At 37.0% G+C, this 27,693-nt stretch overlaps 3 non-coding genes across 3 annotated transcripts; 2 read left to right on the top strand and 1 right to left on the bottom strand.

The window, feature by feature from the left end:
• Positions 1–11,193: 11,193 nt before the first annotated feature.
• Positions 11,194–11,267, top strand: TRNAR-UCG (transfer RNA arginine (anticodon UCG)). The gene has a single exon. It is a non-coding gene; the product is annotated as a tRNA-Arg (tRNA).
• Positions 11,268–12,565: 1,298 nt separating this feature from the next.
• Positions 12,566–12,638, bottom strand: TRNAE-CUC (transfer RNA glutamic acid (anticodon CUC)). Its single transcript has one exon. It is a non-coding gene; the product is annotated as a tRNA-Glu (tRNA).
• A 14,100-nt stretch (positions 12,639–26,738) lies between these two features.
• On the top strand, positions 26,739–26,812 carry TRNAR-UCG (transfer RNA arginine (anticodon UCG)). Its single transcript has one exon. It is a non-coding gene; the product is annotated as a tRNA-Arg (tRNA).
• The last annotated feature ends 881 nt before the right edge of the window (positions 26,813–27,693 follow it).

Genomic DNA, 27,693 nt, shown 5'->3' with positions numbered 1-27,693 from the left:
AGAGAAAACATAATGAAAACCATAAAATCAAAGAACAAAAACACATTGATAATGTATTTCACCTAGTGTGGGTTGTGTCTCTGGGCCCAGTGTCAAGACTGGGGAGGTCGCGTCGTTAAATTATGCAAGATGATGATGAGTACATGGTACACTCTTTGTCATTACAAGGATAAACCCCCTCAGCTAAAGTGGCATGTCTCTCCACGAGACGTCCTCCTATAGGAACTCCCACTCATATGGGTCCTCCTTTAACATGACAAGATAATAAATTCTCACATGACGTGGCATACAAGTATCCTTAAACATAATAGTAACAAGGATATGGGCCTTCTCTCGTTTTGATATGGGCCTTACATAATCACTAAGGTTGTAGGGGATAATTCTTTCGAGCTCAGCATTCCACCATTCTTTTCCCTACACCCAATGTTCAATGTGGATTGCCTTCGACCATACTTTCCACCATTATCGGACACATCAGACATTACAAAACAACTCTTACCAACAAAATTAAACCCGGACTACATGGAACAGACCACAACTAATCAGATCATGGACACGCAGATTAAGAACACTCATCAGCAGAAGATACAATTGTATTAGGTTACCAAACTTTCCCAACTCATGCACCAAAGCAAGTGGCTCACCAAGGACCAAGTTTAGCAGAAGCTTCCCCATCACATGGAGGCACTCAACGTAATGGGGATCATTGCTTCCTAAGGGGGGAGGATTGATCTAGGTGGATATTGGTGGCCACCCGTTTATTCCACTTGGACCCCCACCATTGTTTCTTTTCAGTTTCCTTAATTGTAGCATAACTTACTATTTTTGGCAGTTTTTTGGGTCCTAAACTTCTGGAGCCATTTTGAGTGACTAAAAGACGTTTTTAGGGAAAATGAAGAGACCAAAAAAGTCCCAAATTAGTTTACTAGTTTTTTTCGACTTCCTCTTCGAGATCTTCGAAACTGGGTATTATGATAGTCAAACAGAGATCGTATGCCAGTTACGACCTCGCGAAGTTGATATACCAATTTACCAAATGGGGCCCACAGTTTTGGTGCTTCATCTCCTAGGGTTAGGTTTTTGGATGTTTAGGGTTTTCCATTGTTACGCAATAATAAATATGTCTTTGAGCCTCATTATAACACAGTTCAGAGGCATGTAGCCACCACATCTCTTCTCAGAGATAAGCTACCATAGTTCGAGCTAGTTTATTTCCATTTCTGTATGTAAAGCATATTTCATCTCTTTGACATTAATGAAATGAAGTTTTATTTCTGTTACATATATGTGTTTATGTGTATATTTGTGTTTTGTTTCATTCCTGCATAAATTTGGGTCATCTTGTCAGCAACAAGCACAGAACATGTATTCGACATGACAAGGAGGTTTCCTTTCATATTCCCGACTATTCCAATCCCATTCAATTTCAAAGTGTTGGGTTTCTTCATGGCAGTTCACCTTCACCTGTTCCAGATTCTGCTCCTCCACATTCGCAGCCAAAATTTGTCAAATGCCAACATTGTGACCAAGTTAGCCATGTGAAAGATCATTGTTTTTATTTTCACACGTGAAAGCATTGTCGTCAGCACAATCATTCTTCAAACATATGCTTCAAAAACAAGCCGCTTGCAAGAACATAGATTCATCTTGGATGGATTTCTTCTTGGCGATGAGCTTCAACATCCAAGAAGATATTTCAGTCATATGTCAAAACTTCTTTCAAAGTATCGAAAATTATTGTAGTTGAGTTCTCTTTAACTTCTCACCTTGTATTCGACATGGGGGAAGTGATGGTCATATACAAGTTTCAAAGATGCATCAAGCGAGCCTGAGCCACAACCTAAACCTGTTGTCAAGCTTATAGCCAAAGATAGCCATACCTAGATTCAGAGTTGTAGACAGAGACACAGAAGCCCCTGAACATGCCTATGGTTGGTGGCCTTACTTAACTATTGCAGGTTGTAGACCTCCCTTTTTCTTGGTTGAATTTCTCCCTCTCCAAGGCATTAAGGAGCACTTCCTCTAGTAGAAGACTTTAGGTTCTTGCCATATTTAGAAGAGTTCCGAAAATCGCACTAAGCGTTCCAGATTTGGTGGTCATCCTTAAACCACCACAGGTTGTAAACCTCCCTTTTCCAGGTTGAAGGTCTCCCTGTTCAAATAATTAGGGACACTTCATGTAGCAGAAGACCTCAGCTTCTTGCCAGATTTAGAAGAGTTCCAAGAACTGCACTAAGTGTTCCAGTGTTGGTGATAATCATTAAATCGTCATCAGTTGATACCTTGAGTTCTCCCACCTTATGCCATCACTAGAGAGCACATTCAGCCTATTTCTATCATGCATCATTGTATTTTGTATTATAGCTCTCTTCTTGGACTCGTATATACCCCTTCGGATTAAGGGGGGAATGTTGGACACCTCATCCGCTAAGGTTTAAGGTGTGGGAGCTAAAGAGTCAAAGGGAGTCCAAGAGATGTTAGAATATGAATCCAATAGTCATATAAGTGTATTATAAATGTGTATCATTGTTAATAGAAAAAGCATTCACGCTTTATCTTATTTGGTTGTCCACATTCCATGTGTGTTTAACATGTTATAGTTATACACAATACATGTTACACTATGTTATATTATGAATTATGTTATGTTATATATACATATGTTATGTCAAATAACTTTATATTATGATAAATAGTTATAGAATTATCATATATATATATATATGTGTGTGTGTGTTATAACTTATAGGTTAAATAACAAATTAGGTTATGTTAAATAGTTATAAAACCATGTTAGGTTATAAACTAAAACTATATATATATATATATATATATGTATAGGTATGTGATGTTATAACTTTTTCTCTATATATATATTAAATAATTTTATGTTAGGTTAAATGTTAACTAACAAGTTATGCAATATTAAATAGTTATAGAATAATGTTATGCTATAAATAATATATATAAATAAAGGTATAATATATTTAGTTTTGTGATATGTTATAACTTCATAATCTAGTTAAATATATTTAAATAATTATATAGTTACATAGTTATGAAATAGTTATAGTTATATTACCTCATATGTTATATATGTCTTATGTTAAATAACTTTATGTTATACATATTAAATAATTATAGAGTTTTATGTTATGTTTTGTTAAATAACTTTATATTATGAATTAAATAGTTATAGAATTGTGTTATGTTATAAACAAAATATATATATATATATATGGCTTGTAACATTATAACTAAATTATAATTTAGTTAAATATATATAATTATATGGTTATATTAATCTTATGAATTATAGTTATGTTGTGACAGCTATGTTATAATATATATACATATATGTGTTAAATAATTTTACGTTATGTTAAATAGTTATAAAAGTATGTTATGTTATGTTATATTCTATATAAAACTATAATATATAGCTATGTGATGTTTTATATATATAAAAAAAAAATAGATTTTTAACTTTAAAAAATAATATTTTATTTTTAAAACTAGAATCACGCGTATTTATTATTAAAAAACATTTAAAATATAAATTAATTTGAATTTAAAATAATAAAATAAAATAAAATTTCGTATTTTATAAATAGAAGTTCACTATGAACAATCATATTTATTATGTCAATCTCAAGCTCCTAATTTACTTATTCATGAGCAACCATATTCATCATGTCAATCTCAAACTCCTAATTTACTAATTTATTAGTTATGATTTAGTTGTTTTTTGTTTTGGAGTTTTTTGGAGTATATTTTCGGTCAAATTTGCTAAAAATTTAAAATACATTTTAAATAACAAAAAATAAAAATGAAAAATGAAAATTTATTTCACAAAATTCCTAAATAAAAACTTTAAAACCTAAGATAATTAGAAAAAAAACTAATGTTTTTACCATTCAAAATCAGAAAATATGCATTTAATAAACAAAACATTGCAAGTAAGAACAAAATTTAAAACCTAAATTATAGTTTTTTTTTTGTGGTTTCAAAGTGTTTTCTAGGTTGTTTTGAAAAGATTTTTTGTTGGTTTTGTGGTTTTCTAAGTTGTTTTAAAGGTTTTTTTTATAATTTTTTGTGGTTTTCTTGGTTGGTTTTGTGGTTTTCCAAGTTCTTTTGAAGGTTTTTTTGTGGTTTTCATGGTTCTTATATGGTTGTTTCTTTTTAATTAATTGTTTGTCATGGTTTTTGTACATGGTTGTTTTTTTTAAATTAATTTATTTAATTTTACAAAAAATATTAAATAGGAAAGACAAAAAGATAGAATATCTACCTTTATTTGAGCTTCTAGGACATTGGCAAGATTGCGCTCCATGCTTCAATTGCTTGATTAGGCTCCATTACTCTCGCTCGAGCTCTTTACATGCAATCTGTGCAGGCAGACCACAAGAACGATATTTAATAAAAAAATTGCTTGACCAAGCCATAATGTTGGATCGAGCGTTATAGCTCGCTAAAGTGTTATAGCTAGATCAAATATTATAGTTCTATCAAGGGTTTGTTTTTAACTTTAGATCAAGTTACTTTTTTGACGCCCAAAAAGATTAATCAAACATTAAAAAAAATTGATCGAGTACTTGCTTAAATGATTAGATAGAACTATTATTTTTTCTACCCAATCGTACCTCTTTCACAAACAAAAAAAAATTATAACCAAACTCCATGCTTTCATTAATTTATTAATAAACTAGTAATATAATTAAAAACTTTAAATCAAAAATTTTAATTAATTAAACAAAATCTTACACATATATAATAATAATATTATATATAAAATAAATCCAATTTAAAATAAAGTAGTAAAATTACACACCTCTAAATAGGTCTTTCGAATAGTGACACCTTCTAACCTAAATATACAACAGTATATAAAGAAAACATGGAGGGACATTTTTCAAATGTCTATATTTCTTTCATTGTATGTGAGTTTTCATCCCATGTTGGTTTTAATATTTAAAGTGTCTTAAATTATAAGTATTTTTTATTTTTTTAAATGAAAAAGTAATATTATATATAAAAAAAAAAATTATTTTATAAAAAATTTAAATAAAAATTAATAATATTATTATTATTTATATTTTTAAAATAAAAAATAATATTAATAATAATATTAAAATATTTGTTATTGAAAATTTATTATATAGAAATTTAAAATATTTTTAGTAATATATTAAAAAAATAAAAGTAAAATTTTATATTATTTTTATTATTATTGTTTATATTTTTCAAAAGAAAAAATAATATTAATAATAAAATTAAAATATTTTTTATTGAAAATTTATTATATAAAAATTTAAAATATTTTTTAATAATATATTAAAAAAATAAAAGTAAAATTTTATATTATTTTTTTTAAAAAGTAATATAAATTTTTAGTAATGATCTACCTTCTCTAATATTACTTTGTTCAATATTACCCAAAATGCAAACGACTTATTGACATTACATCAAATATTGATGGTTTTTTTTATATATTTTATATTTGAACTTTAAAAATATATATATTGATAAATTTTTATTTTAATAATTTTCTTATTAATGGTAAATATTTTTTTGACGTTAAATATCGATTATTCTTTATAATCTTTCTTTCATTTAACCATCTAACAACTAGATTTACAATCTTGTATCTAATATGCAAATCTGCGTGAGAGATTGATCATGGAGAGAATGTAATTTGTGTAAATTATAATAGTTGTGGTTGTTGTAATTTAGCGTTGGTATAAATTCAGATAGACATTGTGTCACTGTACACAAAATTTATATCATTATAATCATTTTTATTAATTGGATCAGAGTGATTATGTCACAATTAATACGTTTTAACTTTTTTTGTGGTATTGTGAATTGTTTGAAGATGCATGAATTGTATTAAAGCATTTTTAAATAGCGTACTCTAATATTGCATTTATGTGCATATTGATTTGGATTTATGCAAAAACGAAATGAAATACATATTTAAATAGAAACATAGAGTTATATCGAAAATTGAACTTCAATTAATTAATAACAAATATTGAAAATTGTTTACATGTAGAATAGAAATAAAGTAGCTTGGGCGATGATAGCTTATCTTTGAGAAGAGACGTGACAGCTACATGCCTTCTGAATTGCGTTACAATGAGGCTCAAAAGCATTCTTATTATTGAGAAACAATGAAAAACACTAAACGTCTCAAAACCTAACCCTAGGAGATGAACCACCAAAAGTTTGTGAGCCCCATTGTGGTTAGTTGGTACATCAACTTTACGGGGTCATAAATTTGGCATACGATCTTTGTTTGATGTGTATGATACCTTGTTAGAAATATCTATGAAGATAAAACCTTCGATTGCAACCAAGCATGAGTTTGTCTATTTTCCAAAAACGTGTCACTTAGAGCCTCAAAACAGCTCTAGAGAAAAAAAAAAATTTGCCAAAAATATAAATTGTGCTTGAAATTAAGAAATTAAAAAGAAATAGTGTTGGGGGTCCAAGTGGAATAGGAGGGTGGCCACCAATATCCACCTGGATCAATCTTCCCCCCTTAGGAAGCAATGGTCCCTATTGCGTAGAGTGCCTCCACTAGATGGGGAGACTTATATTGAATTTGGTCCTTGGTGAGCCACTTGCCTTGGCGTAAGAGTTGGTCGGCTTTGAAAACCCAATACAGTTGGATCCTCTATTGGTGAGTGTTCTTAATTTGTGTGTCCATGATTTGATCATTAGTGGCATGTTCAATGTAATCTGGGTTGAGCTCTATTGGTTTTAGCTGCTCAACAACGTCTAATGTGTCCAGCAATGGTGGAAAGTATGGTCAAAGGCGGTCCACATTGAACACTAGGTGCAGGCCAAGGAATTAGGGAATGTTGAGCTGAAAGCATTGTCACCCATATCCTTGGTGATGGTGTAAGTCCCATATCGCAGTGGTCGAAGATTTCGATGGGCTCCAATAAGGCGTTCCTTCTGCAAATGCAACCAAACTTTGTTGCCCTCTTGAAACTTATGTGGCACCCAATGTTGATCATGAAGTTATTTGTACTTGCCATTAGCTTTATCCAGGATTTATGAACTTGATGGAAGATGTACTTGATGAATTAAATAAACCTGGTGGTTTTATCAGCTTTGTACTTAAGATGTGCAGATTATGTTTGTGTAGTCACAAGGGGCATTGCAACATCAATGGGACACAATGGTTGAAATCCCATGCCCACTTGGAAGGGGTTGTGGCCATTCGAGCTACAGAGAGTTTTTTAATGGTTTTGTTGCACATAGGGAAGGCTCTCATCCCACGTTCATGGATGCTTGGAGTTGTACATGCATAGTATATGCTCTATCATGTTACTGAAAAACTATGTCTAACCCTCAATCTGAGGATGGAATGCAGTGGACTTTGTGAGCTTTAATGTCCAACAAGGACCAAATGCTCGACGAGAAGGCACTCAAGAACTTGCTATCCTGATCTGATATAATGTTATGTGGGATCCCAAAATGCACCCACACTCGTTCGAAAAATATTTTGGCAGTGTCTTTGTTGTGATGCTCTTCTTGGAAGCCATCAATATAGCCATCTTAGAAAATCCATCAGCAACCACAAATACATAGTCATCACCATGCTTGGTAAAAGGAAGGCCAAACATATAGTCCATGGAGATGGACACAAGAGTTGAGAATAGTGTTCAATGCCACAATTGGTGGTAGACTGAGGCAATATGTAACATTATTAGAGTTTTCCTTCTTGTACTTAATGTTTAGATGAAATTGTTGCAGGTATGTGGACCATTTTTTATGGTGATTGTTCTACAACTTCCCTTGTGTTTGTATAAATTGAAGAGTTCGATGATCCTTGTAAATGATTGTCTCCTTCCCCAAAATATAATGTTTCCATTGACGACAAATATGCACGATGGAATACATCTCTTTATCATAGGTGGGGTATTTTTGAATTGTATTGTAGAGTGTCTCACTGTGATAGGCCACTAGATGCCTTTACTAAGTGAGGATTGCACCAATGGCGTACTTGGAGGCATCGGTCTCAATTTCAAATGGTTGTTGCGGGTCTAGTAATGTGAGTATTGGTGCATAGAAAAGGTGGTGCTTCAACTCAATGACCACCTTTTGTCAGGATTCAGACCAGAAGAACTTTTCTTTTTCTTTTCCCTTAGTAACTTGACTCTAAAGCCAAGTGATATGAGAGAATCTCAACACGAACCTTTGTTAGAAATTGGCAAGGCACAAAAAGTTGCGCAACTTTGTTAAAGTGTTTGGGGTTGGCCAATATCGAATGACTTGGAACTTAGTCGGATCCACATGTATGCCTTGTTCATCAATGATGTAACCCAGATATTGGACCTAGTTCTTGCCAAAGATGCATTTCTCCAAGTTGGCACATAGTTTGTGTTGATGCAGAGTGTGAAGGACTACCATATGTGTTGCAAGTGCTCTTCCCGACTCTTGTTGAAGATCATGATGTCGTCCAGATATACAACCATGAACGAGTTGGTGAAGAGTTGCAAGATGTCATCCATCAGCATCATAAAAGTTGCAAGGGCGTTTGTCAACCCGAAAGGCATGACCAACCACTCAAAAAGGCCCTCCTTGGATTTGAAGGCAGTCTTCTATACATTTGTGGGTTCGATTGGAACCTAGTGATAGCCAAACTTGAAATCAATCTTGTTGAACTACTTGGCCCCCTGAAGGTAGTCAAGCGATTCATCAATCTATGGAATTGGATACCTGTTCTTGGTAGTAATTTTATTTAGTGCCTAATAATCAATGTAGAGTCTCCAAGTCCCATCGCTCTTCTACAAAAGTACAATTGGGATCCCACAAGGTGAGGAACTTGGTCAGGTGTACCCTTTTCGTAGAAACTCCTGGATTTGTCGCTTAATTACTTTGTTTTCTAGAAGAGAGCGGTGGTATATTGGCCCATTGAGTAGAGGTGCTTTGGGAGTCAAGTCGATTGAATGTTTGACCTAACAGTGCAAAGGTACCCCTTTGGGTGAGGAGGAGAAGTCTTTGTATTCTTGCACGACCTTATCCACATGCTCCTGTTGCATGTAGGTACCCTTCCCAGGGGCCATGTATGTGGTCACAATCTTCCCCTTACTTTGAGAGTGAATCAGAAAGAAAATAGATTTCTTGATCTAGGAGATGATCTTACTGCATTATTTAGTAGAGATAAAAGAAATGGCCTTCAAATATAGGAATATCAAAGTTAACGTATGCCTTAAAGGGGGCGACACCTTCAAAGTAATTGTTGGATGAAGATGCTTTGCCCGATGATACCCGTCAAAGGATCTAGGAAAAGTTATCCATCATGTCATTCTCGTGTCGCTCAAGGGCATCTTCAAGCAACATTTTGAAAGGATTTCCTGCTCCCTTGTCTTTCTCTTCTTCCGCCATGACTGTCGAGGTTAGCAAGGTTGATCTTGCAAGGGTTGAACCAGTTCAAGTCCTAACTCCTTACCCACCGACCTTGTTGGGGACATGCACAGAAAAACAAAGAAAGAATAGATCGCTCTGATACCATTGATCCAAATTTATGCAAAAACAAAATGAAATACAGATTTAAACATAAACATAGAGCTACAGTGAAAATTGAACTTCAATTAATCAATAACAAATACTAAAAATTGTTTACATGAAAAATGAAAATAATCTAGCTCGGGTGATGGTAGCTTATCTATGAGAAGAGATATAACGACTATGTGCCTTCTAAACTATGTTCTAATGGGGCTCAGAGGTTTTTTTTATTGAGAAACTATGGAAAACCGTAATATCGAAAAACCTAACCCTAGGAGATGAGGTGCCAAAAGTTTATGGAGCCCGTTAGGGTTAGTCAATACATACAACTTGCCAGGGTCGTAAATTTGGCATACAATCTTCGTTTGATGCGTACGATACTTCATTAGAAAGATCTATTTGAGGACAAAAAAATTTAAACAATAAACTCGTGTCGTAGGCCCTAGGTTTGCCCATGTTCCAAAAGAATGTTGTTTAGGGCCTCAAAACGGCTCCGAGAGTTGAGGACTTGAAAAACTGTCAAAAATAGTAAATCGTACTAGAAATTAAGAAACTGATAAAATAATAATAATAATAATAAATTAATTAATTAATTAAAAAAATAGTATTAGAAGTCCAAGTGGAATAGGTGGGTGGCGACCAATATCCACCCAAATCACTTCCAACACTAAATTGTGAGAAAAACCTCATTTTCCCTCATTTAAAAGAGCATGACAAAAATTCCTAATTATTTTTATAGCATACAACAAAATTTATAACAATTAGTACCATGACATTACATACCATGCAAAAACCCAAACTTCCAACAATGTTAAATACCAATTGAATCATCATTTTGAATTATGGGTTGGAAATAAATTATGCAAACTTACGCAATTTTAGAAACTTGAAATGTAGTCCTTGTCCACAACTCATGGCCATGTAGAAGATTAGGTTATAGTTCCGAATTTGAAGATTTAAGTTCATGTAAAATCTAAAATCTAAATGATCCAAATTTTAAAAAATTCATACCAGCAAATTGTAGCAAGGTGTGAGTGATGTAAATTTTTAAGAAATGTTCATACTTTCAAGTAATTCATACATGCAACAACGATGGAAAGGGTTTTAAAAAATTGAAATTCAAAATACGAAATGATTTGCAAAGAGAAGGATGGATTTAAAAATTTAACAAATTGCAATTTAAAAATAGAAAATGATTTACATGGGGAAGGATCTGAGAACAATTTCGAAAGTAAAAGGACAAAAGGTGAGAAAATATAAACTCGCTCTGAGTTTTACAGTTTTCGAGAAAGAAATTGAGAGAGGAGGGTTACTCAATTCAATCATTATTTTTACGCATAAAATAATAAAATTGCAAAACCCGCTCCCCTGTAATTACGAGAATCGGATTTTGAAACTGATATTTAATGAAATGATAAATTCATTCCAATTAAGAAAGCGGGTCGAAATAACTATACTGCTTTCTCGAGTTGAGTACATGCACTTGGAAGGGCAAAAGGAAATAAAATACAATTGCAGGCTGCAGACGCAATTTCTTAATTGCCCTTTTACGAGGAAAATCCTGAGAGTTAAAGAAAGGGAGCTATGATGTAGTCTGTCATCACATCAGTATAGCACAGAGTCTCCACAGGAATCCAATATTAATATTGAAAAATGTTAAATTACAACCTGGACCGCATAGCGCAGTGGATTAGCGCGTTTGACTTCGGATCAAAAGGTCGTGGGTTCGACTCCCACTGCGGTCGTTTGGTTGTTCTACTTTCTCAGGTCTTCTGAGAATAAACGTCGTGTGTTAGGAAAATTTTGTTAGATTCAAAAATGATGACGAGCATTTTTGTCTTCGAGTAGAAAAATCCTGGGTTCGATCCCGACCTATGGTTGATCAGTTGTGTGATTCTTTTAGGTTTCAAAAATGCTGGTCGATTTGTTGTGTGAATTTGTTAGGTTTCAAAAGTGCTGGTCGATTTGTTGTGTGAATTTGTTAGGTTCAAAAATGCTCGGAGCGTAGGTCGTGGGTTCGATTCCCACGCTGTGTGTGGTCGATTTATTGTGTAATTTTGTCAGGTTCAAAAATGCTTGGAGCGTAGGTCGCGGGTTCGACTCCCACGCTGTGTGGTCGATTTGTTGTGTGATTTTGTCAGGTTCAAAAATGCTTGGAGCGTAGGTCGCGGATTCGACTCCCACGCTGTGTGGTCGATTTGTTGTGTGATTTTGTAAGGTTCAAAAATGCTGGGAGCGTAGGTCGTGGGTTCGACTCCCACGTGGTCGATTTGTTGTGTGATTTTGTTAGGTTCAAAAATCCTGGGAGCATAGGTCGTGGGTTAGAAAAAATGTAATTTGTTTTATGTGATTTGAGCGTAGGTCATGGGTTCGACTCCCACGTGGTCGATTTGTTGTGTGATTTTGTTAGGTTCAAAGATCCTGGGAGCATAGGTCGTGGGTTAGAAAAAATGAAATTTGTTTTATGTGATTTCGTTAGGTTCAGAAACGAAAGAGTCGAGGTGCGTTCGTGTACCAGTTGAAGGTCATCTATATCCTTTGTTTCGGTTTTCATCCTTATATATCTGTTAATTCTGATAAATTTCAATATGCAAACTGCATTGGAAATTTTTCAATACGTAAAACGAGTTGATTTTCATTGCCGGGTTTCAACCCGGGGCTGTCGTCTAAGAACCGAGAGCATATTAATCAAAATCTGATTCATTGCCGTTGCCGGAACTTAAACCGGGGCTGTCTGTAGGAACCGAGAGCATTCTAATGAAATTCTGATAGATTTCAATACGCCAAAACCAATTAACTTCCGTTGGCGGGACTTGAACCCGGGTTTCATTCTGACAGATTTCAATACGTAAAAACCTAATGAAAATTCTGATAGATTTCAGAATTTCAATTTCGATACGCCAAAATCAATAACCTTCCGTTGCAGGGACTTGAACCCTGGTCCCTCAGGTGAGACTGAAATTTCAATTTCAATACGCAAAAATCTAATAAAAATTCTAATAGATTTCAGAATTTCAATTTCAATCCGCCAAAATCATTAAACTTCCGTTGCCGGGACTTGAACCCGGGTCTCTCGGGTGAGAGCCGAGTATCCTAACCAACTAGACTACAACGGAAAAGCTATGCAGACTAAATTAAATAACTATATGGCCAAAATCAGACAAACGAGAAGAACTCCAAACTCGGAGGAAACTGTGCATTGCATTACATTATCAATCTCAATCTCAGTTATTGCTCAAACCATGAGAAGCATATACAGAGATTCGGATTTGGTATGGACGCTGGTTCTCGAAATTGGTAGATCAGAATTTAAAATAAATTTAACCTGGTTAAATTACAATAAAAGATTTTTTCCTCTATGTAATAGGGTATGAATAAATTTTTGAAATTAATATGTATACAACGGCATATACTATTTCTTGAAATTTGATTTATAATATTTTAAAAATATTATTTATAATTTTAAATAATAAATAATAAATAAAAATATTTTATGGTTAATGAATCCATGACCAGTAATTTTTCCTAGTGGATTTGTCTAATATAATAGTGACAGAGTTTATTTCTTTAAAGTGGTCCACGTTCAACCTAGATGAGAGAATATATTATTAAAAAATAGTCCTAGAGTTTATTTCATTAATGTGGTAATTTACCAACATAAGTTAGAGAATATACCACCAAAAAAATCTAGTGATATTAAAAATTGGTATGGTCGATATAATAGACTTAAATACCTTTCAATTATAATTTCTTAAACTTATTCAGATGCGGGTGATAATCATGCCATTAATGGTGATTAGACGGACGGGCGGCGGGAGGACTAGCCACATGGCCGCCTGCATCCCCTCCCAAGCCAGCCTGAAAGGAATTCATGGCGCCTTGCAGGTGACATTAATTGGGTGCTCTAGTCGAGATCTCTCCATCATGCTCATAGCAATGGCCTCCACAGACCATAATGTTGTTCTTCCTCCTCTACTCCACAGCATTTGCCCTCCTCAGGCAGCGGAGCCTTGTTCTCGCACAGTCACGGGAAGCCGTTGTTGGCTGCTCAGCTGTGTAGACCTTGGTAATGGGTATCATTTCTCCCACACCAGGCTCTGCAATCTGACTCCAGCTCAGACTTCCTCTGCCTACTCCCTGCTTAGCCATTCCGCCAATCTCCCCATTGGTAGCTCTGCGTCGAATCCCGCCATGGCTCGCATCTGCCACCGAATGCGTAGCAGAAGAGGGGGCAGTCGTGGCGAAGGCATCCGTCCTCCTGCTACGCCCAGCCCAGAATCTGCCTCCCCCTCCTCTTTTCCTGACATTTCAAATCCTCATAGCTCCTTCTCTGGCCGGTATCCTGATACCCACAATGGCAGAGGTCGGGCTCGGCTCCATGGTGCCGGCAGGAGGGACACAGCTGTTCATACGGCCAATTTTCCCCTTCCCCCTCACCCCGCTCCCCACACGACTCAATTTCGTTTCCACAGCACCCTGCATAGGCCTGTTATCACTGCCACAGTCACCATCACCTTCTCTGAGGAAAACGACCCGCAGGAAGCTCCACCAGAGAACAATGGTGAGCAGCAGAGGGCCGCTCAAAGGAACAGGAGCGCTCGTGACCCAGGCAAGCAGCAGTTGGTCGAGGATGTTGTCACCCCGCATGGAAAGGAGTTGGTTGGCAGTCAGCAGGTTGCTGAAGGCAGAGTTGGAGACACGCAGGCACCAGGAGGCAAAGCGGGAGACATGTCCGGTCCGCATGCAACAGCAGGCAGCTCCGCTGGCACTCAACCAGCTCGTGGAATTCAGAGCGGCACGTCAGCAGAGGAGGAGGAGTGGTACCAGTACGCATGTCTTATTGAGGAAGAGCCTACCCCAGAAAACCTCTAAGATTGACACTTGGCAGCCAGGTGGTGTTGAGAATGAAACAAGATGATGGAGCTTAGTGGAAAGAATTCGCCTTCACTAAGTGGGCCCGCAGGCAAATTATGGCGCAAAGTCTATTTTTAGACTATGTCTATTTTTAGACATATGGATCATGGTCTATGAGTTGCAGTGTGTTGTTTATGGATGATTGGTCATGTTGGAAAAAATAGATGGACTTCTATTTCTGGTTCACAGCGGAGTGATCAAAGTCTATTTTTAGACTGTCAGGCTAAAAATAGAAAAGTCAAATATTATTGTCTCATAATAATATTTAGACTATAAACATTATCTTATCCTCTTAGAGCACTTCAGTTTGAGCTACAGATGTGGCACATGTAGCTGTCAGAAGGAAATGCGCTTTTCTTATGGTCAGTTGAGCTATTGCATGGAGGACTTCAATTAGAACTCATGCATGTGAGTTCTATGGAGTTGGATGTGGAGTTGATGGAGTTGTGTTCAGTGGAGACATGTGTTAGAGGTTGAGATTGCTATCAGTTGTGACTATACTTGTGCATGAGATCTTGCACAATCAATGGATTGAGTATGCCCATGAGGATTGCGCAGTATATGCCCAGTGAAATACCCTGTGCTCACGTGATTTTCAGTGTGAGTGATTTTCACATGGTATTGTGCAATAGAGGCAAGGAAAGCAGTGGAGAAGATTTGAACCTGTGACTTGTTCGGATCTGAGCTAGTTTTGTGTGTAACAGGTGGAGATAGTGTTGGATACTTGAGAGGAGTATTGTACTATGTATTGTTACATGTTCTCAATCATTAATATACAGATAGTGTGGGGTTTCAGCGGTAAGCTTTCCCTGGGTTACATACTGTGTTAATGTGTGCATGCGATTGATGTTTCATTGTTTTTGATGCTGCTAAATTGATGATCAACGTAGAGGAGGTTATGTATTGTGCATGTATTCCACAATAGTGTATAATTGGGATAATCTCTGTTGAATAAGTGTTTATTATTCAAAATTTCTGCAGGTGGTGCCCTTCTGCCAGCTGGGTGTTCTTTTGCTGACTGGATAATTTTTGTTATGATTTGTTTTGTTAAAACTTTCTTGGTTATTTTTGCAATGTTTGGTATTTTTGGTCAAAACTGGTAACCCCTGTGTGGGTTTTTCTGCTTTCATAGACTGGTTTCCCCATCAATGGGGCAGTCGAGATTAGACTGTTATATTTTTTTATAAATGATGTTCAACACTGCTGAGGCCCGTGCCTCGATGTAATTATATTTTGTTTCATATTAATAAAATAGTTTTACATAGAAAAAAAAAGAAAATAAAATAAAATTCTTAAACTTGCAAATTTATAATTTAGTACATCAAACTAATTTTCGTTCTTACTTAAAATAAATATATATATATATATATATATATATATATATATATATATTTTGAATAACTCTTTTAGTAAATAAAAACATACCACTTCTATAATTTAGTACATCAAACTAATTTTCATCTTTACCTTAAAAAAAAATAAAAATATATATATATTGAATAACCCTTTTAATAAATAAAAACATACCACTTCTAAAATATCTTAAGACATTAAGAAACTACAATATATTTTTTCCAAATTATATTTATGCATATATAGGTATAAAAATGCTTTCAAGACAAACAATAGAATTACTTAAGAAAAATAAAAAATTATAAACCCCATGAACTACAACTAACTTCTTATTACCATGAATCGTGATTTTAATTTCTTTACCATATGACAATTTATGGTTGAATTGATTGAATATGATTGCAGACACCTTTTTCTGGACCATTCGGAAATTTTGTATTTTCTTCCACATATATATATCTATATATTATAGTTATATCTATATATATATAAATATATATTTAGATAAAAGTGAGTTTTTATGAAAAAATAAAGGAAAATCTTAAATATATAGTTAATATGTGGTATTTAAAAATTATTTCAATTTAGATCATAAATAAAATATTTTAAATTATAAAATAAATATTTATATATAAAATTATAAAATAAAGAATATATATATATATATGGTATGTTAATTTGTACGATGCATAATTATTTTTTTATTGAATATATTAGAGAAGTCGCATATATTTGTAATGATATGTTAACTTGTATGATGTATAATTATTTTTTATTGAATTGACAAGAGAAGTGACATATATTTGTTTTAGTTCTACAATACAATGTAAATTTATTTTAATTCATTTTAATTCTATAATTCTTTTGAACATAAATCTATTTTTAATTTTTAATTTATAATTTATTTACCAACATAAATTTATCTTAACTTCGGATCTACCAAGGGTTGAGAGGGATCAAATCTCTAGAGATGCAAACTTCTTTTTGAGTGCAAAACTTGAGAAAATATTTGCACATAGAGAGATTTGATTCCTCTCTGCACTTGGTGCATCTGATGTTAAGATGGATCCACACTAGTTCTTAATAATATAATTTATATTTATATAAATTTCACATCTCTATATATACAAATATTATTATTTTTTATTTTATTAAAACCATGATAATATGTAGATTTTTTTGGTAAGTTGTCTTTGTATTGCAATATAAAATATTTACATCACTTTGGAATAATTATTGCATTTGGCCTGCCACCTTGGAAACTGGATAAGAGGTAGTAAAGTAGACATTCATGCACTTGCAAATTTAGAGGAGAGTCCATGAAAAACAATGACCAAATCCAGTTGTTGCCCCACTCAGGGAGATACCAGCAATAAGAGACCAAAATAGCAACCTTGTTGAACTGCAGGGTCTGGGCTAATAAGAAAATTAAACTAAGCATAGAAATAAAGGAAAGTATAACTATAGCCGGGTTGGCTAGAGAAACCAAAGTTGAGAGAGCACTGCATGGAATAGAGTATTATGAGGATAGAGAAGTATATCGGTTGATTAGTTGTTCCTCAAACTTTCATTGTGCAGGAACCAAAGAGATAGATGGTGAACCCATCTCAAATAGAGGCAGTTGGCCTTCCACAAGCATAAGGTCTCAAATTTCATCTAACATGTGCAAAAGATTAGTCTGGGATTGTTTTCTATTCACCAAAAATTTTCCAAGTAGCAACCTGACATGCCAATATAAATCAATAGTTTGCAAGTAATGATTATGATTGTAGAAATTTTGAATAATATGACACTTATTCACAGAGATTATTCCGATTATACACTATCGCAGAATACATGCATAATACATAACCTCCTCTACGTTGATCATCATTTTTGCGGAATTAAAAACAATGAAACATCAATCGCATGCACACATTAACACAGTATGTAACTCGAGGAAAGCATACAACTGAAAACCCCACACTATTTGTATATTATAATGATTGAGAACATGTGACAATACATAGTACAATACTCCTCACAAGTACTCAGTACTATCTCCACCTGTTACACACAAAACTAGCTCAGATCTGAATCAATCACAGGTTCAAATCTCCTCTACTGCTTGCCTGCCTCCACTGCGCAATCCTGCATGAGAATAGATAAGAATGGCTGATCCAAACTCGTATTTCATTGGCTGAACCATGCAATCTTCATTGGCAATACTCAATCCATTGATTGTGCAAATCTCATGCACAACTATTGTCACAACTGATAGCAATCTCAACCTCTAACACCTGTCTCCATTGAACTGTCCATGCACTGAGTTAACTAATGTATTCTTTAGTTGCTTTATGAGTTAATAATTAGTGAATTAATTAACAATTAATTCACATCACTCATCACTAGTGTATTTGCAGTTAAACTAAATACAACTAGTTCAACCAAGTCAAACTGAACACAACTCCATCAACTCCTCAATCAACTCCACCAAACTCAATCACTTGAGTTCTAACTGAAGTCCACCATGGAATAGCTCAACTGACTCATAAGAAAAACATATTTCCTTCTGACAGCTGCATGTGCCACATCTGTAGCTCAAACTGAAGTGCTCCAAGAGGATAAGATAATGTTTATAGTCCAAATATTATTATGAGCTAATAATATTCGATTGTTCTATTTTTAGCCCGACAGTCTAAAAATAGAAACCGCCCATATGTCTAAAAATAGAAGGCCATCTATTTTTACCAACATGACCAATCATCCACAAATAGCATCCTGCAACTCATAGACCATGATCCATATGTCTAAAAATAGACATAGTCTAAAAATAGACTTTGCACCAAAAATAGCCTGTGGGCCCACTTAGTGAAGGCGACTTCTTTCCACTAAGCTCCATCATCTTGTTGCATTCTCAACACTCCCTCTCAACAAGATATGGATTATCAGCAACCCCTATCCTGCCTTGGTGGTATTCGAATTTGCTCATGGTGAGCGCCTTCGTCAAGATATCATCATCCTAATCCTCCGTTGAAATGTATGAAAGTAACATGATTCTCCGCTGCACACAATCTCTAATATGATGGTACCTGATGTCAATGTGCTTAGATCTATCATGAAATACTAGATTAGCCAAGAGTTTAATGCAACTCTGGTTATCACAATAAATCATTGTAGGCTCCAAGCATGAACCGAACAACCCGACTAGGATCTTCCTCATCCATATAGCCTCGCATGCAGCCAAACTTGTTGCCATATACTCGGCCTCTGCTGAACTAAGTGCCACGGATCTCTGCTTCCTGCTGTACCAAGAAACTGTTGTCGATCCGATACTGAAGATCCCTCCAGATGTGCTCTTTTTATCAGTTGGGCTCCCTGCCCAATCTGCATATGTGAAGCCACATAGCTTCACCTCATCCTCCTGTCTGTACCACAATCCATATCCTGATGTGCCTCTGAGATAATGCAATACATGCTTGCCTGCCTTCTAGAAGAGCTTGGTTGGCTTAACCATAGCTTGTGAAAGCTGGTTAACAGCATAGCATATATCGGGTCGTGTATTGACCAGATACATAAGCGACCCCACCAACTGTCGATAAACAATGGCATCCACTACTTTTGATGAAGTAGCATCCTCCTTCCTCCAACCTCCAGGAAGAGGAGTATCAACAGGTTTGCAACCATGCATGTTGAACTTCTCCAATATCTCCCGAGCATACTTACCCTGAGAAACAAATAGTCCATCACTGCGTTACCAAATTTCCAATCCCAGGAAATAATGGAGGCCCAAGTCCTTCATCTCAAACTCCTTAGCAAGATCCTCCTTGCATGAAAGTATCAACAGCTCATCACCCGTCAGAATCAAATCATCTACATAAAGTACAATGATAAGCAACTTACCCTCCACCACAATCTGGTATAGGTTAGGATACGCCTCACTCTTGGAGAATCCAAGTCCGGTGAAATAACTGTCTACCCGTGTGTACCAAGCACGTGGTGCTTGTTTCAACCCATACGCGCTCTCTTGAGCCTGCACACATGCGACTCGCTGCTGAAGATCTCGAAACCTTCGGGCTACTCTATGTACACCTCCTCCTCAATGACTCCGTTGAGGAACATAGTCTTCACATCCATCTGATGAATGTGCCACCACATCTGCGCTAAGAGAGCAAGAATCATCCGTATGGAAGAATACCTTGTGACAGGTGCAAAGGTCTCCTCATAATCGATCCCCTCTATCTGTGAAAAGCCTCGGGCAACAAATCTTGCCTTGTACTTCTCCACACTCCCGTCAGCTGCCTACTTCACTTTGTAGATCCATCTCGAACCCACCACTGATTTCCCTTCCGGTCTTGGGACAATCTCCCATGCACTGTTTCTGACAATCGAATCATACTCTTCCACCATGGCATCTACCCATGCGGGATCCTCCACAGCTTCCTCAAAAGAGGATGGCTTAGTCACAACACATTTGCTCACAAGAGCCATGTATCCAGTGTACCGATCAGGTGACTGTCTCTGTGTATGCATTGAGTTGTAGGTGGTCCTACAACCTTCTCTGCATCTTGAGCCAGTCGCTCAGCTTCTGTAATGCGCTTTCGCCCTCTAATGGTTGGCACTGCATGAGTGGTCTCTTCCACTCCATGAACTTCATCCTGTGGCTGATCCACGTCCTGGAGCTCATCCTTAGGAACTAATAGCTCCTCATCTGCATGCAAGTGTGGCTCCCTCGCAAGCGAACACTTCATGGCTTTCTCCTCCTGAAATTTTATATCCCGTCGCACAACAATCTTGCGACTGTCTGGCAAATACACACGATAGTTGTGGGGCGTATCAGTGTACCCCACAAATATCCCAACTTCTGCGGTCGACTCCAGCTTCTTCCTGGCATCCTTCGTCACATGCATGTAAACATTAGTACCAAAAATCCTCAAATGAGAAATATCAGGCCTCTTACCAGAATAAGCCTCCTCGGGTGTACTCATGCCAAGTATCCTGCGAGGACAACGGTTCTGCACATATACTGCAGTATTGCATGCTTTCGCCCACAAGTGAAGGGGTAGGTCCTGATCATGCAACATCGCCCATGCAGCACCCATGATCATTATGTTCTTTCGCTCAGCAACCCCGTTCTGCTGTGGGTTATGGGGAGCTATGAGCTCTCTTCAAATCCCTTCTGCGCTGCAGAAGTCCTTGAAATCGCCAGAGATGTATTCACCACCATTGTCACTCCTAAGAGCCTTCACCTTCTTCCCCGACTCCTTCTCGACCAGTGCTTTGAACTCACAGAACTTTGAGTATGTCTCGCTCTTCTTCTGCATGAAGAAGATCCAGCACTTTCGAGAGAAATCATCAACAAAGATCACATAGTACCTGTGCTTTGCTGTCGAAGCTATTGAGAAAGGTCCAAACACATCTGTGTGAATTCTATCAAGGATCGTCGTGGCGCGACTATCCTTCTCGTGAAAGGTGGCTTTCACAAATTTTCCAAATTACACCCCTTTCACTGATCTGACTGCACAAGAGTGCCTTTAGGGAGCCCAGTAGTAATCTGCTATAGTATCTTCAAGGCTCCATGGTGAAGGTGGCCCAATCTCCTATGCCACAGCTCGCCATCATCCCGGCTCACCAATCCTTCTGCCTTGCATGCCATTGTTGCGCAGCCATCTACATGCAACTGATAAAGGTTCTTGACTCGAACCCCTATCTTCCGGGTTTCTCCAGTTGTCTTACTGCGTAGGAAAGCCTTTCCCTCGCTGAAAACAACATCATATCCCTTGTCTTCTAACATCGCCACATAGATAAGATTCTTCTTCAATCCTGGAACATGCATCACTTCCTTCAATACGAAGGGTTTACCAGACTCCCTCTCAAAGGAAATGGTACCGATACCGATCGCACTGTATCTACCATCATCACCCATCTCGATGTGCACTCCAAGATCTTTCTCCTCCAGATCAGAAAACAAATCTCGATCTCCTGTCATGTGAAAAGATGCACCACTGTCCAAGAACCATACCGATCCCATCACACTTGATACCAAGCATGCGATCAACGAAAAATCAAGCTCAAACTGTGAGGCTAAGGCCTCTCCTGCTGCAGATCCAGCAGTTTGCTTATTTTTCTTCTTCTGCAGACAATTTGTGGCATAGTGTCCGTGCTGGTGACAGTGAAAGCACTTCACCTTGGACATGTCCTGCTTCTTGCCTTTCGCACCGAAATGAGAAGCTTTCTTGTTCTTCCCCTTCTTTGCTTTGGCAGCCAAAGCGCAATTTTCTTCATCATGTGCCTTTGATGAAGATCCATCCCTGGTATTTCGCCTGATCTCCTCCTACACAAGATCCAACCAAAGTCTCTCCCATCCTGGCAATTTCTCCCGACCATTGACAGAGTCCTGATAGGAATGCCAACTCTTCGGAAGACCAAGGAGAGCCAAGCTCACCAAGTCCTCATCATCGACAGTCACCCCCACACTTCCCAGCTCATCCCTGCATTGAGTGAACTTCGTGAGATACTTGGGCATACTGTCTCCCTTCTCACACTTAATGTTTCTGAGTTTATCCTTGAGCGCCAACTTCCTCTGGTCGCTCTTGCTTTGGAATAGATCTGTCAACGCTTTCCACATCAAGTATGGAGAAGCCTTTCCATGCAGGCTGGACACAATGTGATCCTTCACACCCTCCAACAGAATCCTTCAACACTTTGTTGTCTTCTTTTGCCAAGCCTCAACTTGAGCAGTATCAATAGGCTTTGGGACCTCAGCCTCTATGAACTCCTTCAACCCATTGTCATCTAACACCGCCTCCATCCTGTCTTTCCATGAAATATAGTTCGAGTTGCCCTCAAGGGCATACTCCAATCGCAATCTGTTGAAAGACATTTCAACTTTGACACCAAGAAAACACTGCTGCAAATTCGAATTCCACCAGCTCAAAACTCAACCGCTTCTGATCTAAAATTCGTGAGAACAAAGTATTTCTCGTACAGAGATTGACTGTATGGGCTTTTACCAGATATCTCACCTTCCAAAGGAAGGATGAATCCAGAGGCTACCTGGCCCGATTACAGACTCTTCCTGAAGAAATAAAATGTAACCACTTTCTGAATAATAGATTTGATGATCAACTCTGCTCTGATACCATGTAGAAATTTTGAATAATATGACACTTATTCACAGAGATTATCCTAATTATACACTATTGCGGAATGCATGCATAATACATAACCTCCTCTACTTTGATCATCAATTCTGCGGAATTAAAAACAATGAAACATCAATCGCATGCACACATTAACACAGTATGTAACCCGAGGAAAGCATACAGCTAAAAACCCCACACTATCTGTATATTATAATGATTGAGAACATGTAACAATACATAGTAAAATACTCCTCACAAGTACTCAGTACTATCTCCACCTGTTACACACAAAACTAGCTCAGATCTGAATCAATCACAGGTTCAAATCTCCTCCACTGCTTGCTTGCCTCCACTGCGCAATCTTGCATGAGAATAGATGAGAATGGTTGATCCAAACTCGTATTTCCTTTGCTGAACCACGCAATCCTCATTGGCAATACTCAATCCATTGATTGTGCAAATCTCATGCACAACTATAGTCACAACTGATAGCAATCTCAACCTCTAACACCTGTCTCCACTGAACTGTCCATGCACTGAGTTAACTGAAGTATTCTTTAGTTGCTTTATGAGTTAATAATTAGTGAATTAATTAACAATTAATTCACATCACTCATCACTAGTGTATTTGCAGTTAAACTAAATACAGCTAGTTCAACCAAGTCAAACTGAACACAACTCCATCAACTCCACCAAACTCAATCACTTGAGTTCTAACTGAAGTCCACCATGCAATAGCTCAACTGACTCATAAGAAAAGCGTATTTCCTTCTTACAACTGCATGTGCCACATCTGTAGCTCAAACTGAAGTGCTCCAAGAGGATAAGATAATGTTTATAGTCCAAATATTATTATGAGCTAATAATATTCAACTATTCTATTTTTAGCTTGGCAGTCTAAAAATAGAAACCGCCCATATGTCTAAAAATAGAAGTCCATCTATTTTTACCAACATGACCAATCATCCACAAATAGCATCTTGCAACTCATAGACCATGATCCATATGTCTAACAATAGACATAGTCAAAAAATAGACTTTGCGCCAAAAATAGCCTGCGGGCCCACTTAGTGAAGGCGACTTCTTTCCACTAAGCTCAATCATCTTGTTGCATTATCAACAATGATGGCCACAAGAATTACCTATATCTGGAACCTAAGGAGTAATGGCTACCATGACATTAGAATCAAGAGTGACTTGTCGTTCATGGTGGATTTCTTTCTCCACCAAATGAATTTCCTCTTGTATGTTTGGTGGCATGCTGGCATGAAAGCTACGAGCTGAGGATTTTGCCCGAAGGCATGCTCTAAGACATCCTAAAGCTCCATGACCTCCATTGTCACTGCTATAGTGAGATCTTTATTCCCTCATGGCCAGTAGAGGCATCAAAACATCACACAAACTCGAAATGATGTGAGAGGAGAGCTACATGAAGTGGCCATGAAAGAGGAAAACCATTACAAATTGCTATTTAGGTTGCATTAGCGTGGAACAAGGGACCATGCCTTCCCCTTCTAAAAAATTCAACAACATAAAGGGAAAAATAGTCAGCAGGGATAGGAGACAACGCACCTAGGGAACCAAGTGAGATTCCAAGCACATGGTGAGTAAAGACAAGAGTTGGAGGAAGTGATGAAGGAGAGTGTTGGGATAAAACTACCAGCCTAAAACAAATTGCATGTTGTGGAGTAAAAAGGCATTGGTATAAGTTTTCCAAGGGGAACCGATCTCCCATCTTAGGATGTAATACTTCTTAAATTCTCCTCAAAGGAGATACATGTGCAAGAGGTGGATGTAGGAGGGCATAAGCCCCACCCCAATTTATTTCAATGTCTTCCACCCCCATCTGGGCACTGATATCATGAGCAATTACATCCTGGAATTCCTATTTTAATGAGGAAGCGGGGAAGGAAGACCAAGAAGAGTGGTTGAACATAGAGAGTGTAGCACAACCTTCATCAACTAATTGATCTGCAAATCAATTAGTCGATCTGTGGATATGTGAGGGAATGGCAGTAGAAATTCGATGAAGGAGTTTTTTAATGAGATTCAGGGTGCTTTCCAGTCTCCATCTTTTAGCGATTTTTAGAGAGAAGTATCTATAGAGGAGATCAGTAATCAAGGAGAAAAGAATATGAGAGTCCCCTTTAAGGCTTAGGTGAGAGAAATTAAGAGTGGAGGAAATTTTTTGTATCAAGAGCTTTGAGTTCTACTACATTATTGCTATTGTGGCCAATGTAACCAAAATATACATGAATAATGTCTAATGTGTATGAGCAAAAGATTCCTCTGTAACCTGCAGGACTAGGGTTTCCCTTGGAGGCACCATCGAAGTTTAGTTTGATAAAATTGGGAGGAGAGGAAGACCATTACGAAGGGGAGGAGAGAGTTGATGTGGGAGGGGGAGATGAGAGTTGGGCATGTGAAGAGGAAATATTAAGAGTAGTGGGAATAAGTGCATCACAATCTTGGAATTCATATTCTAAGGCTAACAAATTGGAGATAAGGATGGTTTATTGGAGATTATGAAGAAAGGTTTCCCAAAGAGAGAGGCAGACAACAAAAATACGGCTCTGGGAGTTCAGGACTTGAAAAACTGCCAAAAATAGTAAATTGTACTAAAAATTAGGAAACTGAAAGAAAATAGTGTTGGGGGTCTAAGTGGAATAGGCGGATGGCCACAAATATCCACATGGATCACTTCCAAGACTGGATTGTGAAGAAAACCTCATTTTCCCTCATTTAAAAGAGTGTGACAAAAACTTCTAATCATTTTTACATCATGCAACAAAATTGTCTAGTATTAGAGCAATTGATACTGTGACATTACATGCCATGGAAAAGCCAAAGCTTCCATCAATTTTGAATACCAATTGAATCATCATTTTGAATTGTGAGTTGGAGATAACCATGAGAGGCATTGTTCCATAGTATACAAAATATATTTCAGGGATATTTTTTAAATGAAATATAAGATTGAAAAGGACAATAAAATTAGCCTACACATACCTACATTATGCAAACTTATGGAATTTTAGAAACTTAAAATGTAGTCATTGTCCACAACTCACGGTCATGTAGAAGATTAGGTTGTAGTACGGAATTTGAAGATTTAAGTTGATGTAAAATCTAAAATAAAAATGATGCAAATTTTAAAGAATTCAGAGAGGCAAACTGTAGCAAGGAGTCAGTTATGTAATTTTTTAAGAAATGTTCATACTTTCAAGTAATTCATACTGCAGTAGAGATTGAAAGGGTTTTAAAAATGTGAAATTCAAAATAGGAAATGATTTACAAAGAAGGATCGATTTAAAATTTTAACAAATTGAAATTTAAAACTAGAAAATGATCTACACAGAGAAGGTTCTGAGAACAATTTCCAAAATAAAAGGACAAAAGGTGAGAAAAATTTAAATTTGCTCTCAGTTTTGCAGGGTTACTCAATTCAATGATTTTTTTTACGCATGAAATAATAAAATTGCAAAACCCGCTCCCCTGTAATTACGAGAATCGGATTTTCAAACTGATATTTAATGAAATGGTAAATTCAGTCCAATTATCTAGTATGCCTGTGTGTATGGCATGAGAAACCGGGTCGCAATAACTATACTGCTTTCTCGAGTTTGATTACATGCACTTGGAACGGCAAAAGGAAATAAAATACAATTGCAGGCTGCAGACGCAATTTCTTAATTGCCCTTTTACGAGGAAAATCCTGAGAGTTAAAGAAAGGGAGCTATGATGTAGTCTGTCATCACATCAGTATAGCACAGAGTCTCCACAGGAATCCAATATTAATATTGAAAAATGTCTGATTACAACCTGGACCGCATAGCGCAGTGGATTAGCGCGTTTGACTTCGGATCAAAAGGTCGTGGGTTCGACTCCCACTGTGGTCGTTTGGTTGTGTGACCTCATCTATGCTGGCATAAAGGTCGTGTGTTAGGAAAATTTTGTTAGATTCAAAAATGATGACGAGCAATTTTGTCTTCGAGTAGAAAAATGCTGGGACGCAGGTCCTGGGTTCAACCCCCACCTATGGTCGATTAGTTGTGTGATTCTTTTAGGTTCAAAAATGCTGGTCGATTTGTTGTGTGATTCTTTTAGGTTTCAAAAATGCTGGTCGATATGCTGGGATGCAGGTCCTGGGTTCGACCCCCACCTATGGTCGATTAGTTGTGTGATTCTTTTAGGTTGAAAAATGCTGGTCGATTTGTTGTGATTCTTTTAGGTTTCAAAAATGCTGGTCGATTTGTTGTGTGAATTTGTTAGGTTTCAAAAATGCTGGTCGATTTGTTGTGTGAATTTGTTAGGCTTCAAAAATGCTGGTCGATTTGTTGTCTGATTCTTTTAGGTTCAAAAATGCTGGTCGATTTGTTGTCTGAATTTGTTAGGTTCCAAAATGCTCGGAGCGTAGGTCGTGGGTTCGACTCCCACGCTGTTTGTTAGGTTCCAAAATGCTCGGAGCGTAGGTCGTGGGTTCGACTCCCACGCTGTGTGGGGTCGATTTGTCGTGTGATTTTGTTAGGTTAAAAAATGCTTAGAGCGTAGGTCGCGGGTTCGACTCCCACGCTGTGTGTGGTCGATTTGTCGTGTGATTTTCTTGGGTTCAAAAATGCTGGGAGCGTAGGTCGTGGGTTCGAGCCCCCCGTGGTCGATTTGTTGTGTGATTTTGTTAGGCTCAAAAACACTGGGAGCATAGGTCGTTGGAAAAAATGAAATTTGTTTTATCTGATTTCGTTAGATTCCAAAATGCTGAGAGCATTTTGTCTTTGAGTAG

The sequence above is a fragment of the Pinus tabuliformis genome, chromosome 6, assembly GCF_031772625.1.
Source record: "Pinus tabuliformis cultivar Carrire ecotype Pingquan chromosome 6, CPIR1, whole genome shotgun sequence".
Taxonomy (NCBI): Eukaryota; Viridiplantae; Streptophyta; class Pinopsida; order Pinales; family Pinaceae; genus Pinus; species Pinus tabuliformis.
The sequence above is the reverse complement of the archived record's forward strand: the minus strand, read 5'-3'. Positions and strand labels throughout refer to the sequence as shown.